Source organism: Myxine glutinosa, chromosome 8 (assembly GCF_964187855.1).
Source record: "Myxine glutinosa chromosome 8, kmMyxGlut1.1, whole genome shotgun sequence".
NCBI classification, from domain to species: Eukaryota; Metazoa; Chordata; class Myxini; order Myxiniformes; family Myxinidae; genus Myxine; species Myxine glutinosa.
The window spans coordinates 130098830-130114223 of NC_136268.1; positions in this window are offsets into that span (position 1 = coordinate 130098830).

Here is a 15394-nt window from a genome sequence, read left to right on the forward strand (position 1 = left end):
TCCCTGTCAAGACCCCCAACGGATTGCCCACGATGTCCCTATACCCCCTTCGCCAGACTGATGACTGAACAAGTCGCACCGAAGGTGCGCATAGCTAGGGGGGGACTGGGGGCATGTCCCCCTAGAATTTTTTTGATTTATAGGTGCTCTGTGGTGCATTCTGAGGGGTGTTTTTACTTTAATTGCCTATTTTATTGGATGAAAATTGGTAACTTATTACCCAGAAAATGGGCCAAGTTCGGGGATCGGCGCCTGATTACCAGTCCCATTAGGTTCCAATGTGACTTTAAAATATCTCAATGGCTTAGTTTTACATATGGATAATTAGGAACAGAACAGGAAATAAAATCATTAGGATTTTATCCCTATTTATTTCTTTGTTTGTTAACAAAGAAACAAAACAAACTAAACGAAACCAAAACATGCACGTTTTATGCAAGCTGTTTTACTAATCTAGTGAGATTGTTGCTGCTGTTTTCGTACAATCAGAATATGGAATCGGGGCACAGTTCGTGACAACGCCACTCGCATATCATCGGACACGTCAAGTCGATTTCTCCACTTTGATTTCAGGTTCAATAATGCAGAGAAACCTGTTTCACAGAGATACGTAGTTGTGAAGGGAACCAACACGTTCATTGCTCTCTTCGCCAAGCTAGGGTAAGCCGCTATCTGCTCACACCAAAACTGCTTAAAATCCAGCCCAGCCTTTCCGAAATCAGCTTTCTTTCTTTGATCTTCTTGGAACTCGATCAAATCATCCTTCACTAAAGCGTTGTCACTCATCGTATAAATATCAAACAGAAAGGGTTCTGGATCCAAACGGATTCCATGCTAAGATCATCAATATCTGAGAAGTAACCCTCAAAATTGGTACTTAGGACCTTCAAATGGTCCTTGACTTCTTGAAGTATTTCCCCAGGCAATGCCTTTTCATCTTCTCCATCAAGAAGGATATCGCCAAGGATTGGAAAGTTCGCCATGTTTCCGCTTTCAACACGGCGACTCCAAATAGGTAATTTCTTCGTGAATGCCACTAACTTTCGCCTAGCTTGAATAATGTCCACATCCCTTCCCTGCATCAACATGTTCAAGTCATTGAGGTGACCGGAAATATCGGCCAAATATCCCAGGCTAACAATAAAATGCTCATCTTCAAAAGTGTTCGCAAGAGGGGATTGTTGATGCCTGAGGAATTCGAGAATTTCTTCCCGAAGTTCCACTACTCGTGTGAAAACACGACCACGAGATAGCCAACGTACCTCTGTGTGGTACAGTAAAACACAATGTTCCGCCCCAATCTCATCACTGAATTTTTGAAATAGCCGATGATTTAATGCGCGTCCACGAATAAAGTTGACTGTCTGCACGACCATTACCATCACTTCTTTCAGTTTCTTTGACAACGTTTTGGATGCCAAGGCTTTGCGATGTAGAACACAGTGTGTGGTCAACACATGTGGAGCTTTCTCCTTGACCAGAGCGACGAACCCAGATTTCTTGCCAATCATTCATTTAAAGTTGATATTTCATTGAATTTATTACATTTTATTATTATAATTTATTACGAGTCCCATACCCCCAGATTTTGGACCCCATACCACAGGTTAAGAACCCCAGGTGTAGAGCATATAGTTGCATTAGCCATAAATTTGTTATTCCATTCGGGCCTGGGCTTTCAAAGTTGGGCATTTTTGCCTGGCATTTATTCTTCATTAACTATCACTGGAGTCATTTCCTATGTGTTGCTTTTTTTCCCCCAAGTTTTGGATCCAATCCACCCCCCTTGTTATGTTATCTTGGGTCTTCATATATACCTTTCCAAAAGTTTCCAAGTCCATTCCTCTCTTGAAAACTTTTCAAGACTTGTTCCATCTTGCATTTGTTTCCTTAGTTCTGGTAGAACCTTTTCGGGTTGTTTTCAAACCACTGGTTTTGTTTTCCACCATTGTAAACTTCGTCGGTTTTTTTTTATTTAAATAAATCTTCCTTGGTACCATTTCAATTTTGAGTTTATTTTCAGCAACCATTACCTCTAGGTCTTTGTTCTCGGTTTAATTATTATTTTTGCTTATTTTTTTGTGACCTTTGTTCCATCAGGCCGCTGTATGTGAGCGAATGGGTGCCTGTTATTAGTCCCCGACCGGTGTACACCGTAGGGGACTATAGGTTTGCACTCCGTCCCTCCGTCTGTCAGTCTGTCAGTCCGTCACGCAAAGAACAGCTTTCCGGACTTTTTTTCCTAAACTCTTAATGCTAATGTTTTCAAACTTGGTATTTGGATTGGTATTTGGATTTCAAACGCAAAGAACAGCTTGGAATTAGCATTCTTAATGCTAATTTCGAACTTCACGACGTTTCGATCATTTTTGACAAAGTTATGGCACTTTGAACTTTGGGAATTTCCCCAACAGTTTTCCGGACTATAATTTGGAGTGCGGTAAGTCATAATACTGTCTTCTATGACAGTGCTACCCAATGCCGGTAGGGGACATGTATTGCAGCGCAATACTCAGAATGCTTGTTTTAATGGGCTTTTCTGCTGGTCTTATAAATATTTTCAAGTGTCTGTGTGTTTGTCTGTGTGTTTGCCTGTGTATTTGTTTGTGTGTTTCTTTGTGTATTTGTACGTTATTCCTTCATGGCCGAACCGTAGTACCGAGAAGCCCCAAATTTTGGGTGTATGTACTTCAGAACCTGGGCAAGGTTTGAAGCTACACGGTCCCACAAAGCCCCCCTCCCACAATTAAATTATCTGTATACAGTGAACCCTCGTTTATCGCGGGGGTTACGTTCCAGAACCCCCCGCGATAAACGAAAATCCGCGAAGTAGCGACCATATTTTTTTATATTTTTTATATATTTTTTAAAGCATTATGAACTCCCCACACTCTTATTAACCTTTCCCATACTCTTATAAACACTTCCTATACTCTTAAACACTTTTTACACTCTTAAACATACGTAATTTTAACAACATATAAAATTCTAATGGGTACTCACCATTGAAGATACTGTAGCTACCCATGGGTTCCCCAAGCAAGACCAGCATCAGAATCTCCTTGCTCCAGCCGGTGACGTCACCGGCGGGGATTCCCGGCGCGAGAGTGGCTGGTCACGTGACCGCTAACGCGTGCCGCGCTTTGCGGGTATAATCAGCTACACCTGTTGATCACGTGACCACCGATTCACCGAAGCACGCCACGCTTGAGAGGCGTGGCTTTCGGTTTCTGGTTGTGCTTTATAATGCAGCCCGATAAATGGGCTTTTCAGTGTTCCCGAGTTGGTTTTGAGAATAAATATCTTCTCGGACGAGTTTGTGTCTTGCCCGTCATTTCGTCCGTATCAAGCAAGAGCCCCGGCTCTTCAATACTACAACTTGCGTGATGAAGATGATGATGAATTAGCTGTGCAGTACTGATGACGATGAAGGTGATGACGATGATGAATGTACTGGCGTTTTCCATACGCACGACTCTTTGTCTACCCTTCTACTGTACACTATGTACAGTATTTTATTTCTTGTAATATGTTTTAAATACTGTATTTTTCTTATTTCTTTACGTTTTTTAATTTTTTAGGCTAGAAAATGCTTATTTTACCACAAAAATATTTAAAATAATAGTATATAAAAATACATTTATACCGCAAAATCCCGCGATATAGCGAAAAATCCGCGATATAATTTTACATATACTAGCGAGAAAAAACCGCGATGTACCGAATCCGCGAAAAGTGAACCGCGATATAGCGAGGGATGACTGTATATATGTTTGTGTAGGTCTGAAAATCAGAGGGGGGGAAAGGGCTAGGCCAATCTCCACCAGATTTTGAATTTGTGCCAGGAGTACACAGGGTCAGGTCAGAGGTTAGGGGCAACCCCTCGCCCTCCCCCCCCCCCCCATAAGCCCACCGTCACTCATGCAAGGTAATTCTTTGTATCTATGTGTGTGCACGTTTGAAAATCATTTAAAAAAATAAACAGCTGGATCAATTTACATCAACTTTTGTATACGTGCTGGGGATAACCAGGGTCAGCTCATGGGAGCAACTTACTCCTCCCCATCACAAAGCAATTCTCTGTATGTCCGGTATGTGTGTTAGTACATCTGTAAATCATGAAACTGACCTAAAATAAGGAAATGAGGCCATTTGGCCCATTACTGCCATGATGCACTCATTTGAACTTTTGATACAGTTTTAAATATCTTCTTGAACACAATTTAAATTTAAACATAAATCTTCTTGATGGTTTACAAAAGTTTAGATAACCTGATCTTGATCAGGTGACCCAGCTTTGGTGGGGTACCCAGCACTGTGCAGGAAAATCATGTCAGGGTTCTGGCACATGTTTGTGCATTGAAAACGTTGAAATCGTTGAAAGCAATCTCTTATGGTCTGCTCAGTCAGGGTCGCCCAGATAGCTCAGACGGCAGAGCAATGGTACTGTTTTCCAGGGGACCAGGGTTTGATTCCTGGTCTGGGCATGTAATTTCCCCAACATATATCAATTTAATTATTCAATCCTGTTCATCAATCTAATTGCTTCACGACGCCCCCGGTGGTGTTTATAATAGAGAACATGGATTTGTCCCCACCAATGGAGGAAGACCCTCTCATGTTCAGGCCGTTCGTGCCCCTATGGTTGGCAGCAAGTGCCCCAGAAGCATTGGCGAAAATAGTGGTAATCATATGTGTGGGAAAATTGCATGCTCAGTCAGAGTCGCCCAGATATCTCAGATGGCAGAGCACTAGTCCGGTTTTGCAGAGGACCTGCGTTAAATTCCTGGTCTGGGCTTGTAATTTTCCCACATATATCAGTTGAAATATTTAATCCTGTTCATTAATCTAATATATATATATATATATATATATATATGAAGAGCTCTATTCCAAAACGCGATAAACGCCAAAAAAAAAAAAAGCGATTACCGGCTCCAACATTCGTGAACAGATAGTCGGTCAATATCACACATTCGTTTTTTCTCAAAACGTGATATCTCCCGTTAGTTTACGCAGCCCAGTTTAGATCTTTTTTGCAAAGTGCGACAAACGCCATGCCACTTTTATTCCAAACCGCGATATTGCCTGTCGGCCAATCCGCGTGGGGAATTTTCCACAACATGGCGACTTCCGTTGTTTGACTGTGGCGTAATTTTCTTGGAGGTAATTTTCTGTAAAATGGACAGTTTTGATGGGATGGATGAAGCAGTGGTGCTTTCACCGGGAGGAAGAAAGCGTAAGTTGAATAAGGACAACCATGAACGGGAAAAAGCTAAACAAATTCGCCATTCTGGCGCTGGTAAAGTTCCAACCGTGGCATGTAAACACACCGCTGAAAAAAATCAAAATCGTTGTCACGCTGATAAGCTCACAGAAGACGACCTCAGACTGAACTTTGACAAATTATACAGAAACTCAAAGAAAGCAGATCAGGACAGGGAATTTCTGCAGCTGATGACAATCACGTCTGTTAAGCGGCATCGCAAGAAGGTGGATACAGTTGGCAGAAGGAAAAACAGGAATGTTTCCGTGCAGTTCAGTCTGCTGATGGTGAACCACCCAGACAAGCTTCCTGTTTGTAAAGACACATTCGTCTCAGTACTGGGTGAGTTTTTGTATTGTTTTCATTGCAGATATCTTTCATCTGGAAGCTCATTGAATGTTATTCGCGTTTACTATTTGCACACCATTATGCATGCACCCAGATTCTCCACCACAGATAACATTTAAAATATTTACATAATCCACGTATGTCAGCGATGATCATGCATAAAAAAATTATTAGCACCGATTCACAGCATCTCCAGGCAGATTCTACGTCGGAATCGAGGTGGTTGCAACCTTGCTGGGCTGATTAAAACAGCCACAGTCAAAATTATTTCTGTCTATCGGTTCCACAAGATTGATCCCCTGCACCCCATACGATATTAGCCATTTTATACCAGGTATTGCATTATTCTTTTGATTTTTTCAGGGATCAGCAAGGACAGAGTGTCCCGGGTGGCCCGATATTACGCGGAGACTGCTGAGGCTCGCCCAGAAAGAAGGGGAGGCGCCCGAAAAGTAGACATCAACAACAGCAAGAGGGATCTGATCTCCAATCACATTGGAACATTCACCTGCAGGGCCAGTCATTACGGCCGTAGGGGGTTCCAGGGCGAAAATATCTCCCCACTGACTTGAGTGTGCACAAAATGCACCAGCTGTTTGAGGCACAAAACCACGCCCAAACCAGCTACTCTCTGTACTATTATGTTTTCTCATCCCAATTCAACCTTGGCTTTGGCCATCCTGCCACAGATGCCTGTTCCAATTGTGCCAAATACAGGATGAGAATAAAGGATCCAAACATGTCAGAAGCTGAAAAGCAAAATGAAACAGCCTTGTTCATTTTGCATCGGCGAAGAGCACGAGCATTCTATGACCAGCTGGGAAGGGACGAAGAGGACTCCGTGACTGTTTGCTTCGACATGATGCAAAATCTAATTTTGCCCAAAACACCAATAGGCCAAGCCTATTATTCCAGACAACTCTACCTTTACCTGTTTGGTGTTGTTGTGCATCATGGTAAGGAGAGCAAACAGCTCAAGGAGGATGTCCACCTTTATGTCTGGCTGGAAAATCAAAACAAAAAGGACAGCAATATGACAGCTTCCGCACTGGATCATTGCTTCCGCCACCCACTCAATGGTCCGCTTCGGGAGAAAAAAAGCCTTCGCCTGTTCAGCGATTCATGTTTTGGACAAAATAAGAATATGAATATGGCATCCATGCTCTTGGCACTTCAGCAAACAATTCCTGGTCTCAGGATTGAGTACACCTTTCCAATTAGAGGGCACAGCTTTTTACCAGCAGATAGAGTATTTGGGAGAATTGAACAGAGTTAGGAAAGTGGACACCATCCTGCTCCCAGAAGAGTACTGCTCAATTTTGAAAACATTTGGGAATGTCTACGTGTATGGAAAGGAGTGGCAGTCGTTTGATTACCGATCAGCAACCAAACATCATTTGAGGACGAAGAAAACCTTCAAAATTAGTGAGGCCCGCATGCTAGAATTCACAAATGGCCAAGTGGGTTTTAAAACCTCCTACAGTGCTGAATACTGCCACCACAGTGTTTTGAAACGGGGCAAGAAATGGGCTGAATTCAGACCTGATCCATTACCAATGCAGACCACTGTAAAAGAGGCGAAGAAGCGTGATGTGTTTTCAATCCTTGCGGAAATAGGAGCGTCAGACGAAGTCCGGGCGTTCTATGATTCTGCTTTGTCAGTGGTGAGCGAGGCTGATGCAGCCAGCAGTGATGAAGAGCCCGGACAGGGCTGACCTGCATTCCAATGCAAGTCTGACATTGAGAAACGTCCATCATTGGACTTGTGGTGTTTTTTAAGAACTGTCACACAGTGGATATATAGCGTTTTGGAAAAAAACTTCATTATTTTTGTTAATTTGTTGTGAAAAAAGATTACTAGATTTTCAGTTTGTTCTTTGATATGTTCTAATATTTGCATATTAAACATTGAAACAGAAAAAAAAGGAAGTTTGCTTTATTTTCTTTGCTGTGCAGAAATTCTCATTTTACACAAAATGCTCCAAATGGATTTATAGCATTTTGGAAAAGAGCTCTTCATATATATATATATATATATATATATATATATATATATATACATACAGTCATGTGAAAAAGTAAGTACACCCCATGTAAAGTTTTGACTTTTTCAACATATTTCAACACACAGCTATTTGATCTTCATTTCAACAATATTGATAGATAAAGGTGATATTATATAACAAATATAATGAAACATTTACATTTTGTAGTCCATTGTATAATTTAAATAAAGATAAATGCAAATTTCGCATGTGGAAAAAGTAAGTACACCCTTGGCTCTAATAGGTGGTATTGCCCCCTTTGGCAGAAACAAACTCAAGTAGGCGTTTCTTACAACTGTCTACCAGTCTCTGACATCGACTGGGAGAAATTTTTGCCGACTCCTCCATGCAGAATTATTTCAGCTGTGCGATGTTTGAGGGGTTTCTTGCATGCACAGCTCGTTTCAAATCCCCCCACATCTCGATGGGATTTAGATCCGGGCTTTGACTTGGCCATTCCAGAACCCTCCATTTCTTTCATTTCAGCCATTCCTTGGTGGATTCACTGGTATGTTTAGGGTCATTGTCATGTTGCAAGGTCCACCTTCGGTTGAGCTTCAACTCTCCGACAGATGGCCTCACATTATCCTCAAGCACCCTCTGGTACAATGAAGAATTCATAGTGGATTCTATGATGGTGAGCTGCACAGGCCCTGATGCAGCAAAGCTGCCCCAAACCATAATATTTCCACCACCATGCTTTTTTTTTTCTTTTTTTTTTGTATACAGAATAAAGGCTGGTGAAAGAGCTAACATTTATCACACAAACAAATCAAACAGACAAACAAAATATATTAAAAGAGGGAGCGGTAGACAAGATGGCGAGAGAAGGGGAAGCACACAAACACAACATTTGAGAGCAGGGACATCGGGAGATGTGTGGGAGAGGACTTGGGGGGGAGGAGGCGTAGGAAGGAGGGGGGGGGGGGGGTGGGAGAAGTATAAAACACAAGGACACCAAGGACTTCCAGGAAAGAAGTTGGTATTTCAAAAAAGTGGATTTGGGGTGAAATTAGCGGGGGTAGAAAAGATCAAGGTTTTAGATGGGGGAAGATAAGAGATGGTGGTGAACAGCTGTTTTAAAGACCTGGAGGGAGGAGTGGGATTGAAGAGAGTGAGGGAGTTTGTTCCAGAGGTGGGAGAAAAGAGGAATGAAGGAGTGAAGGTGAGCAGAGAGTCTTGATTTTGGCAGTTTAACCATAAGAGGGTTGCAGGCAGATCTTGTGCGGCCTGTAGGAATATTTGGGGGACAGAGCCGAGAGAGAGCTGAGGGGGGCAAGGCCAGAGAGGAGTCAGTAGAGGACGAAAGACCACCAACCTGCCTGCGGTGAGTGAGTGAAAGGCCCTTGGAGTTAGCTTCATCATGGGAGATTCCAATGATTCTGAACGCTTTGGTTTCAACAGCGTGAAGACGAGCTAGATGTGAGGCAGGAGCACCAGCCCAGAGGGGAGAGCAGTATTCCATTGAGCTGCGGATGAAAGCCTTGTATGTGGTGAGGAGCTCAGGTGTGCCAAGGAAGGACTTCGCATGACGGAGGATGCCCAGTCGGCGACTGGCTTTGGAGGCCAGATTTGAAATTTGCTTTTCCCAGGAAAGATCATGGCAGATAGTGAGACCCAAAAGCTTGAGTGACAGAACTTCTTGGAGAGGATTATTTAGAAAGTGGATGGGAGGGTTGTCCATTCCGTCTTTTTGGAGAGACATCGTAAGAGTGTGAGATTTGTCAGGATTGAAAGACATGTTCCACTTGTTTGCCCAGTCTGTGATTTTGTCCAGGTCTGCAGAGAGTGAGGAGGCTGCAGACTGCCGATCTGAGGGATGAGGAATGGAGCGACAGAGAGTAGAGTCATCAGCAAAGAGATAGAGAGGATTTTCAAGAGAGTCAGAGAGATCATTGATGAAGACCAGAAAAAGCACAGGGCCCAGAACACTGCCTTGGGGAACTCCAGCCTGAACAGGAAGAGGAGATGAGAGAAACCCATTCAGGGCCACACGTTGACTACGACTAGAGAGGAAGTCCACCAGCCATGCGTGGAGATTTCCATAGATACCAAAGGAGGAGCGTTTGGTGAGCAGAGCGGGGTGCCAGACCGTATCGAAGGCACGTGATATGTCAAGGGAGACAGCTCTAATTTCCTGTTTGGCATTGAGGACCTCCATCCATTGTTGAGAAAGCAGAAGCAGCATGTCCAGAGTAGAGTGACCAGGTCTGAAACCAAATTGATGATCAGAGATCAAGCCATTGGAGAAGAGGAAAGATTTCATATCCGAATCAATGATGGATTCCATGACTTTGCTGATAATTGGGAGAAGGCTGATTGGTCTGTAGTTGCTAGGATCTGTTTTTTCACCTTTTTGTGCAAAGCGGTGATGTTGGCTGATTTCAAGCAGATGGCAGATATCCTTGAGCAAAAGAGAGGGTGAAGAGAACAGAGAGAGGGAGTGAAAGAGCGGAAGAACAGGATTTTAGGACTCGTGGGCTGATGCCGTCAGGTCCAGTTGCAGAATCAGATTCGAGGGTTGACAGAAACTTTTCCACCTTGTCAGGAGGAAAGGACACAGAATCCAGGAGCAGCTGGGTACGACTGGGTACGGTGGGTACAGAGAGGGATGGGTTTGGGACACAATATTTAGAGGCAAACACAGAGTTGAGGCATTCAGCTTTTTCACGTGCGGAGTCAGCCGTGTAGCCGTTTGAGGTGAGGGAGGGGATGGAGGGGGAACAAACACCAGAAACATATTTGACCAGACGCCACCAGGATTTGGAAGAGGGAGACAGATAAGAGAGTTCGGTCTTGAGAACGGGGAGATATTGTTCCCTGCCTCTCCTGAGGGTGGACACACACTTGTTTCGGGCTTTGTGAAAGGAAATGAGATTGCCTTCCGTTGGATTTGCTTTCCAGGAGAGGAAGGCAAGTTGTTTTTGGGCAACAGCCTCACCAGAAGATTCCGTGTACCATGGACGGAAGGAAGGGTATGACAACTGAAGACGAGATGGGATAAATCTGTGCATGAGAGAGAGCAATTTACTTTGGAAGAATTCCCAGGATGAGCTGATGTCAGAGGCGGTAGAGATGGGAGACCAGTCCAGATGATTGATGGCTGCTTGAAGACAGTGCCAGTTGGCCTGAGTGAAATGCCAGACTCATTGACGCTGAGGAGGCTCTCTGAGAATGGTCAGAGAGAGAATGGCTTTGACATTGCTTTACAGTTGGTATCAGGTTCTTGTAGTCAAATGCTGTCTTTGGTTTTCGCCAAACATGTCTTTTGGTACTGTGGCCAAATAGCTCTACCTTTGACTCATCTGTCCAGAGCACATTGTTCCAGAAGTGCTGGTCTTTGCCTAGGTGTTCATTGGCAAACTTTAGTCTTGCCCTGATGTTCTTTCTGGACAGCAAAGGTTTCCTCCTGGCACACCTCCCATGTAGATCAAATTTGTGCTGCCTCTTTATAATGGTGGACTCGTGCACTTTGACATCAACAGTGGCAAGAGCTACCTGTAGGTCCCGTGATGACATTCTGGGGTTCTCAGAGACTTCTTTCAGCATCTTGCGGTCTGCTCTCGGGCTGAACTTGCTGGGGTGGCCTGGCCTGAACAAGTTGGCAGTTGTTTGGAATCTTCTCCACTTGTAGATGATCTTCCGGACAGTTGAATAATTGATTTCAAAATTGTTTGGAGATCTTTTTAAATCCCTTCCCAGACTCGTTGGCATCTATAACCTTCTTTCTGAAGGCCTCAGAGCTCTTTTGATCTAGGCATGGTGACGCCGCACACTTCAACAACAAAGAGCAAACCAAACGAAATGTCTGAGGTTTAAATAAGACAGGTTCCTCCACGATCCTCTCTAACGATGTTCTAATCATTTGCACCTGAGCTGGTGCACCTGATTCTAATTTTAGGTATTTGAAGTAGTGATAAATGTAGGGGTGTACTTACTTTTTCCACATGCAAAATTTGCATTTCTGTTTTTTTAAATTATACAATGGACTACAAAATGTAAATGTTTCATGATATTTGTTATATTATATCACCTTTATCTATCAATATTGTTGAAATGAAGATCAAATAGCTGTATGTTGAAATATGTTTAAAAAGTCAAAACTTTACATGGGGTGTACTTACTTTTTCATGTGACTGTAAATATATTGTCGCGTAACCGTGATTAACACCACAGTTACGGATGACCGATTTGCGAGACTTTAACTCCCGAGGCGAACACTCAATGGCGGACTCAAGTTCAACACCAACGCGCGGAATGGCGGGACGCAGCGAAGGCTCCGCAACCTTATCTATTAAAATCAAACACCCAGGAAAACTGCGTTCAGATATTATGTACAAAAAGTAATATAAGGGTTTATTAGGAAAAGTAAAGCCAGTGAAAAAGCCCGCCGGTAAATCTAATAACTCTAATAAACCTAAATCGGGACGTCCCCACGCGACTGACAGCAAACACAAACGAGGGAGATTAATTACGAAAATAACACGTCTTGTAAAATGTACACAAGGAGCTCGGCTTATCTGTCTTTGTCGTCTTGTATTGTTTGCCGTCCACCCCGGCACCGCTCGGCCCCGATGCACCCACGAGGCCTTGCTCCACCAGGCTCCGATCCTCTCGCCGCCCACCAGGTCCGTGCACCACGCTCCAAAGCACCCAACGCAAGCCAGCAGCTTCACACGAGGTCGATCCCCACACAAAGCACGAAGACAGGACCGGAGAGAACGCAGGTGGGACTGCACGTCTCGTCCTTCCAACTCGCTTCTCAATTGCTCACTGCCAAGCTCGAACTCGACTGCGACTGCCCGAAATGGCGTGTCCTCTCCAACTCCAACTGGCGAACTAACTCCGTGTGACTTGCGACTCAACTCTCTGGTGCCTGCCTGCGTCTGCAAGTGCCCCGAACTCCACTCAACTCCTTCGCGAACTCCTGAAATGGCGTCCGACCGTCGCCTATATTGGTGGCCGATGACGTCACATTGGCGCACTCCTCAGCCAATCAAAGCCTCCCGCGACTCCTGACATCTCCCCCGTTACGCGACCCTGCGGTCCCGGCATAACACGTGCCGGCCAGGTTTGTAGGCCTTTGGAGGTGTACACGGTGGCGGCCAATTATGGCGGTGTTTTTGACCTGGTTTCCTGTCAATTTAATACGAAGTCCTTGTCAGGGAAAGGGGATTATTTAATGTTGCGCTAAGGACCTAACTAATGTTTATGTGGTTTGCAGTGCCATAAAGGACAAAGGTTTGATTACTAGGTGATACTCACAGGGGCGTTACCTTTAATCCCTCACTATTTAACACTCGAATCTCCAGGTAGATCCACACTCATACATCTTACCCCGACAACCGCCTAAACATCAATAACTTATTACATGTAGAGTCCCTGTCACGACAGCCGAATACCTACCTATTCAGATCTACCTAGCTCTAGATGTTGCATTACCAAATTCATAACAATATATATATATAGTTACGGAACCCAACGTCGGCCTCTTTCCCCCTTATCGAGGGGGGGGATTAATCCCCTCGTCTATGACTGACTGACGTGGTCCTGGGGGTATGACGTCACGCCCGGTCAGCGCTGGGTAGGGAATTAGGCCCACCCGTCCTATGACCGAAATACCAGTGCCTCTCGGTACACAAGGAAATACTCCCGCTCACGGCCGCAGCATAATGGATTGGTTGCGTCGAGCGAAGCGAACTGCGGCGTGAGCCGTTTATCGAAGGGGCTAAACCCGATTCATATGCGTTGGCCGAATCGCGCCACGTACTCTCAATTTGGAAATCGCTAAAGCGACCGAATGAGAAAGAAGGAAGGCAAAGGTAAAGAAGAACAGATATTTATTAATTATTTACACAACCCAAAGAAAAGAGAGCAATCAAAGTAATATACAGGGAAATGGAAGGAGCAGAAGGACACAGAGCAATTCTAGCTTATACTATACAGGCGTAACTTAAAACCCCAAGACAACACAGAGGACGAACAACGAGCAGACTCACACGACTGAGGTGATAAAAGGAATGGCAGATTCGAATCCTGGCAGGGCGGGGCACGGCCCAAGGAGATCGCGGCAGGAAGGTCCGTGGCCAATGGCTCGGTCGGTTTCCCCGCTCGAGCGTCCACGCGCCGATTCCGCAGCTAAGGCTCAAGAGTAAGTTCAAGAGCAAGGCAGCACAGCGCAGCAGTGAGCGGGCTCAAGCACAGACGAAGTACAGCAACGAGCAGGGCGCACTAACCATCTCCATCTGCATCTGCATCTCATCTCTTCTCATCTCATCTGTCGGTCAAAGGCTTCCGCCCGCGCTTTTATATCGCGCTTTTAGATCAAGCCGCGGGTTAAGAGGGCACGCCTACCGGGTCGCTCTTCGCAGTGCCGATTGGTGGGCACGGGCTCTTCCTGGCTCCGCCTCCGGTGACGATGGCCGAGCCACGCCCTTCTTCCCCGGGTCGACCGCATGGAACAATGACATCTTGTGGAGGGATAATGCCAACAACCACCCGCACCCTTTCGAAGGGAGAATGGGCCTATGCTTCTTTAATTGATGCAATGCAATGAACTAGTGGAAACTAAGCCTTATGCTGACATTTACTAAGGACATAACTACTGAGGGAAACTTATGATTTGCTATGTGTGTGCGATGGCCTAACTAAGGACGACCTTTGACCTTTACACTTGGAGGTATTTACAAGGAATATTTACAGCACACAAAAGGGTATATTTTACAGCAAATTACACACAGGGTTCTCAAATCCTCAACAATATATATATATATATATATATATAATATATACACACACACACACACACACACACACACACACACACACACACACACACACACACACACACACACACACACACACACACACACACACACACACACACACACACACACACACACACACGCACACGCCTTTTCTATGCCCTGGCATTTTACCCAAAAATATAAATGGAGGGGTGCTTTGCACTTCCCTTTGATATAAGACCAGAGTAGAACCTTACCCTGGTGTAGTGTGTTAGAATGTGATACAGTGCGTTGATGAGGGTTGGAGAGGTTTTCCCCTTTTCTCCCCATTTCCTTGGGGTTAATTGTAAATTGGTAATGGACGAACTCTTCCCCCTCCAAACGTCATGAAACACAAGAACAAGCAGGCACTAATTGGCCATTAGTGTCCTGTTGACACCTCATCACTGTGTTCAGCTTGCACCAGCAATTAGGAGCTCCCAGCATTCACCCCCATGCCTGTGAGCGTCACGAGATGCTGGCCCATGTTAATCGAGGAGGATCAGTCACGTGCCACGGTTTGGAGACAGACTGAGCACAATTCATGAAGAAGGCCTCATGTGGGTGGGGCTAGCCCCCAGGAGAGCATGGATGCGCCAATTGGAAGGCGTAGTTAAACCAAGGGACGTTTTTGATCCACTTTTAAGTCTGCCCTGTATACATGATTATCAAGGCATCGTGGGCAACGACTCGGTATGTTGGTTCTGGCTCAGTGCTGCCAGTTGGTTCTGGCTCGGTGCCTGCTTATTGGTTCTTGGCTTTCTTCCTGTGCTTGTTAGTGGGGCTTTGTGGTGCTTCAAGAGAGAATGATTGGGGTGAGTGGCGGCACTCACGTTGGCGGGTCGAAGCTGTGAGCCAGAGCAATGGGGCGGCCTGAGCGGGCACAGTGCAAAGCACATGTGGGGCCAAAGGCAAGCCACACGTACACACTCCCTTAGACTTTGCAAACA